A 6410-nucleotide genomic window follows, 5' to 3' on the forward strand; every position below is an offset into this window, starting at 1 on the left:
TTGTTTTGTGACATTTTTAAAAGAACAAATTTGTCATCAAGACAAGCTGAAACAGAAGCCACGTCTTTTGGTATCAAGTGCTATCTGTGGTGAGGATGGGCCTGGCAGTGACCTGAGCTGAGTGCCGTCCTGACCCCCGCTGCATTTGTGGGACTCCCAGCATCACTAAACACCAAGCTCCTGTCACCCCCAGCTCCGGTGCACATCCATGTTTGTTCCTGCCCTCCAGCCCTCTGCAGTCTCTCTCGGGTCATCCAGATTGGAGGGCAAAACCTGCAAGGCTGTGGTGCTGGCTTTGTCCACTGCTGCATGTCTTCGGGACATGGCAGGAGAAAGGGAAGGAAAAAGGTGCTCACTCCCCCACGTGTCTGCACCTGAAGTCACCTGCCAGCCACCATCCTTCTGCCCACATGGCTCACACAGCTGTCAGAACTGACCTGGCTGAACATTGAATACCTGTCATTTGGCTGTGTGTTCATTATATCTTAAATTTTTTCCAATGAAAAAGTGAAACCAGGGAATAGTGCCACATATCATTCTGCCTAATAACAATAGCGTGTGTGTGTGCTAAGTCACTTCAGTTGTGTCCGAGTCTTTGCGGCCCCATGGACTGCAGGCCATCAGGCTCCTCTGTCCATGGGATTCTCCAGGCAAGAATACTGGAGTGGGTTGCCATTTCCTCCTCCAGGGGATCTTCCCAACCCAGAGACTGAACCCATGTCTCTTAGTCTCCTGCATTGGCAGGTGTGTTCTTTACCACCAGCGCCACCTGAGAAGCCCAATATCATTAGGATGCAGGTAAGTCAGCGTTTCCCATGGGCTCCCCTAGTTTGCCATGGGGTCTTGTGTCCCGTCCTGCCCCCCTCCACTCCCCTGCAGCTCTTACTTGGTCCAGGTGCAGCCATAGGCTGCTCTTTCTGGCTCTGGTCCTGGCACCTTCAACCCATCCTCCTCATAGTCACCGCATGACCTATGTAAAGTGCAAATATTTCCAAACTTCTGGCTTTAAATCTGCAGTCACTTTTTGCCTGCTCACTAGAGGATTAACGGCTGAGCTCCTAACAGTGCACAGTCCACCTCCGAGAGCGACTCCTGCCCACCTCCCTAGTCTCTGCTGTCACCCCTGCTTGGCTCCCATCTTGTGCTCCACAAGCTCAACTACTTGTAATCCCACACATGTCCTGCTTTCCTCCTGCTGGAAGTGCCCTTTCCCGAATCACCAAATTAGAACTGGTGCCAGGAGAAACACATACGGTGCTCACAGGCTTCCAAAACCATGCACAAGTTTTATATTTTCACCTTAAATCAGGACACGTGCCCAGCTTCATCTGTGAGCCACACAAGATGTTAAGATGGTGCGCTGGGCGGGGCCTCAGGCCATGGTTTAAGCCCCAGCATTGCCTGGATTGGAGAAGGCAATGGCACCCCACTCCAGTACTCTTTTGCCTGGAAAATCACATGGACGGAGAAGCCTGGCAGGCTGCAGTCCATGGGGTTGCTACGAGTCGGATGCGACTGAGCGACTTCACTTTCACTTTTCACTTTCGTGCATTGGAGAAGGAAATGGCAACCCACTCCAGTGTTCTTGCCTGGAGAATCCCAGGGGCGGGGCAGCCTGGTGGGCTGCTGTCTATGGGGTCGCACACAGTCAGATACAACTGAAGCGACTTAGCAGCAGCAGCAGCAGCATTGCCTGGATGTCCTGGGCAGGTCACAGAGCAAGTCTGAATCTCATTCTCTTTTATGTAAAACCAGGGTCACAAGCACGCACCAGAAAGGAGGAGGAATCTGTGAACTGTTGGATGTAGAGAAACCTACGATCTTTTCAGTGCTACACAAATGTGTTGTGAGCTTCAGGTGACCTACCTCCCGTGAGCCCAGGGGCAGAAGCAGAACCCACGGGGTCGGAGGGGGGTGGCTTGGTAATGTTTCATCAGATGGGTTCTGTTGGAGAACATCTTGAATCCTGGGAAGAGTCATCTGTGGCCGACTCTGGCACATGAAACACACCATTGGCTGTTCCAGCAATCGTTCAATGGCAGATGCTTAGTTAGGATTCCTCTCCAATGGCAAATTTCAGAGCCTGCAGCATCTGCCCTCAATTACAGGTCATGGCGTGCCTGTCACGTGGACTGAGTGTGCTCCAGCATGGACAGGCCTGTGGAAAGAATGTAGGCCACTCAGTGGACAGAGCGCTGGACGTGAGAGAACTGGATTCTGAGCCCTCCTTTGCCACCAGCTGTACCTCCTGGTCTTAGTTCCGTCACTCGCTGGGGCTCCAGGAAACTAGTGCTGAGGCCCTTCTGGTTCTTACAGTTATCATGTGGCCGAGGCAAAGGTCCACAGTGTGTACTTTAAAACTGAGTTTTGATTAGCGTCTATCTTCAGGTGATTCCAGGATCAGTGGAGTCACAAATATTGACTGATCTATAAGTATAGTCCAACCTGACATTCTCACCATGGGCACCGTCAATGAAATATACCAAGTTCAGTCTACTGATTCATATGTTGGTTTCTTAGGTGAAATCTCCTCTTAAAGAATGGAGAGGTCCTCCATTTAAAAGAATTTTAAATTAGTTAGAAACGAGTTAGAGTCATTGCCTCTGGGGGTGGGGCTTGACTGCAGGGAGGCAAGCATTGTGTCGAATCTTCCTAACTTTGCTTTCTACCTTCTGAATCAAGTGCTTTCCATTTATATCAGCTGCTCATTAAAACAATCACATGAGCAGTTACTGATGAACCGGTCCTGTATATGAGACTTGCCGGGTGGGGGATGAAAGTGAAATGGGATTGGCCATGTATGGAGAACTGTTGGCTGGGTGATAGCTACATTGAAAGTGTTGGTCACTCAGTCTTGTCCGACCCTTTGTGACCCCATGGACCCCACCAGGCTTCTCTGTCCTTGGGATTTCCCAGGCAAGAATACTGGAGTGGGTTACCATTTCCTTCTCCAGGGGATCTTCCTGACCCAGGGATCAAACTTGAGTCTCCTGCATTGCAGGCAGATTTTTTAACTGTCTGAGCCAATGGTTTTTAAAAATATTTTCAATATTTGTTTATGTATTTGGCTGTGTGGGATCTTCAGTCTTCATTGTGGCATGCAGGATCTAGTTCCCTGAGCAGGGATCAAACCCAGGCCCCCTGCATTGGGAGTATGGAGTCCCAGCCATTGGACCACCAGCAAAGTCCCTGGAATACGTTTGAAATGTCCTGTTTTGTTCACAAGGAGGTGTTGTGTAGTCTGCATTTATTTCACCAAGTTACAAAGTGGAAGCTCAGTATTTACTTTCTAAGTTCATACTTCTTATGTAATATTTTTAATTTTTTTTATTCAAACGTTGCCGTACTGTTACAGAACAAGGACTCACTGCCCGGCTGCTCAGGAATTAATACTGTGACACCAGCCTCGAGAAGAGAAAGGTTTACTGCCAGGTGTACCGGCATGGAGACAGAAGGAGACATGTACAGCATGTCTCCTTGCTGGCTGACCCCACAATAAAGTTCTTTTCTCAAAAGCTGGTGCCATAACATTGGCTTCAGTGTGTCCAAGGCAGCATGCTGTTGCCCAGGAACAATTTTGGCAACCACAAAGGGAGTAAAGTCTTGTGACCACCTGCCCAAGGCACTGTAGCTCCCAGTGGGTGTGGGCCCTCACCACTGATCCTGACCAGCCAACTCAGACCGAATTTGCCTGGATGGTGGGTAGTTGGGTTCCTGCTTCCCCATCGTGGTGCTCCAGGCTTCTCAGAGCTACTTCGCTTTTGAAAAGAACAGCTCCTGGATCAGCCTCAGCTGTCTTTGGGGGTGAGTATCCATGTTAAAATGTACCTCTGCCTAAATTGTCTAATAACCTCATCAGGCTTGCAGGTTCGAGTCCCACCCTGGAGAGACAATATGATAGGTTCCCGGTGCTGAAGTTCGCAGAGGGTCTGGTTAGAGTCCCACATCCCACTTCATGGTCCCAGCCTTTAGGTTTGTGCATTTGTCTATGTTTGCCTATGTCTAACTTTTATTTGTTATGACTGGCCAATAGGCATTGCTTCTTGAATGACTTTAGCAAAACTTTAGCAAACCTGATATTAATGAGAGTCTGCTGACTGAGTAGAAATCTTGCTTTACAGAGGTATCAGGCTTTCACCTAACCTAACATGATCATCTGGCGGGATTGATACAGGTGAGTATTCTTTTTTTTAATAGCTTACTTTAAATTTTTATTGTATATTATTTATTTAGTTAGTTTGCTATGCAGCTTGCAGGATCTTAGTTCCCCCACCAGGGATTGAACCCAGGTTCTGACAGTGAAAGCGTGGGGTCCTAACCACTGGACTGTCAGAGAATTCCAAGTACAGGTGTGGGTTCTTAATGGAACCAGACCTGGCTATCTTCCTGGGGTGAGAGGGTAGAGGAGCAACAAGAGCTAGGAGAAATCATCTGTTTCCAAATGGGCGGTCACCGTGGATTAAAAAGCACAGCTGCGCATCTTTAGTGACTTAATGAAAGGCAGAGATTAAAGAGAAATGAAACAGGTGGGGCCATGTTATTAGGTGAATAGGTATTGAAGGAAGGCTGAGATTGTTAAAGCAGTAACAGAACAAACAGGGATTTTATATAATTACTTTCAGCTGAAATAAAAAATACAGTCGTCAAACTTGGCCTGCATTTAGCCAAGGGTAAAACAAAAAACATCTTCCAAACACAAACAAAACGTGTTAAGAAAAATTTTAGTGGGGTTGTTGAAAATAGCTTCTAAATGTTAAATATGTCTAGGGAGGGACCTGAGAAGGTCTGAGTATTTTGAAGATGGAGGTGATGCGTCTGATGCAGGTCATATCTGAGAATCCTGTGGCTGCGGAACTCCATTACCAAGTGTGTGCTTTGGTCTATTTGTACCTTTTCTGCTGTTTGTGTCTTTTCTGATCACAGTGTGGTTCTTTTCACTGTGTGCTTTTCTTCTATAAGTTTTAACACCACGTTCTTGTTCTCTCTGACTTCCTACTATAAATGGCATACTGGAGTTATGGAAAAGAGGATGATTTTCTTTTGTAGTATTGCCTGGTCCCAATGTCAGCTGGAGTCAGGGGGGGAAAATGGCCCAAGAGTGGGTCTTTGAATTATAATACTGTTTTACAATTACACTTATGTTTGTAAAAGAGAGGAGAAATCAGATGAAATCAGCTTTATCCCCATTTCCTGCCAGGGAAGAGCCTTCATACGATGGGACACATTTTGGGTTTTCCTCACTGACAATTTTTTAAAAATTGTATTGAAGTATAGTTGATTTACAATGTTGTATTAATTTCTGCTGTGTAGCAAAATGACTCAGATATACACACACATACATGTATAGATATAGATATATTTTATATTCTTTTCCATGATGGTTTATCACAGGACATTAAGTATAGTTCCTTGTGCTATACAGGAGGACCTTGTTGCTTATCTTCACTGACAATTTTAACCCTTTTGTATGAGCCACACTAGCAGGTAGTTAACATTGAACTGCTTATGTGCTTGTATATATGTGTATATATATATATATATATATATATATATATATATATATATATATATACCTGTGTATATGGGCTTCCCTCATAGCTCAGTCAGTAAAGAATCTGCCTGAAATGCAGGAAACCCGGGTTTGATCCCTGGGTCAGGAAGATCCTCTGGAGAAGGAAATGGCAACCCACTCCAGTATTCTTGCCTGGAGGAACTCATAGACAGAGGAGCCTGGGCAGGCTATAGTCTGTGGAGTTGCAAGAGTCAGACACGACTTAGCAACTAAACCACCACCAACTGTGTATGTATGTACCTGTATGTATGTATGTATATATGCTAAGTTGCTTTGGTCGTGACTCTGTGTGACATTTTGGACTGGAGCCCACCAGGCTCCTCTGTCCATGGGATTCTCTCGGCAAGAATACTGGAATGGGCTGCCATGCCTTCCTCCAAAGGATCTTCCCAACCCAGGAATCGAATCAGCGTCTTTTAAGTCTCCTGCATTGGCAAGCAGGTTCTTTACCATTAGTGCCACGTGGGAACCCCCCCACACACACACACACGTTAAAAAAGAAAGCTTGCTAGGAGGAAGAAACATTGGTGATGGTGCTAACAGCCACGGGCTCTATGGAGACCTTGGGCTGAGTGTACTCTACCTGGAAATTGCCCAGATGTCTAGGTCACCTTGCCTGTGACTCTGCTGAGGAGGTGAAATGTTTTGTCATCTCCCAGGAAGAAGATACCCATACACCCTCAGAAAGTAGGTGAGGGTTGAGTATCTCATTCTGTGTCCTCCTGATTTCCTCTCTTGGATTCAGCTCCGAGTCTAAGGCAGCCCCTCATCTGACTTTCTCTGAGGTGACACAGTCCCCTCTTCCACCCTCTTCACCATGTGAGGTGCTGAGTAAGAC

The sequence above is a fragment of the Giraffa tippelskirchi genome, chromosome 14 (genome assembly GCF_054371585.1).
Source record: "Giraffa tippelskirchi isolate mGirTip1 chromosome 14, T2T-mGirTip1v1.2.pri, whole genome shotgun sequence".
Taxonomy (NCBI): Eukaryota; Metazoa; Chordata; class Mammalia; order Artiodactyla; family Giraffidae; genus Giraffa; species Giraffa tippelskirchi.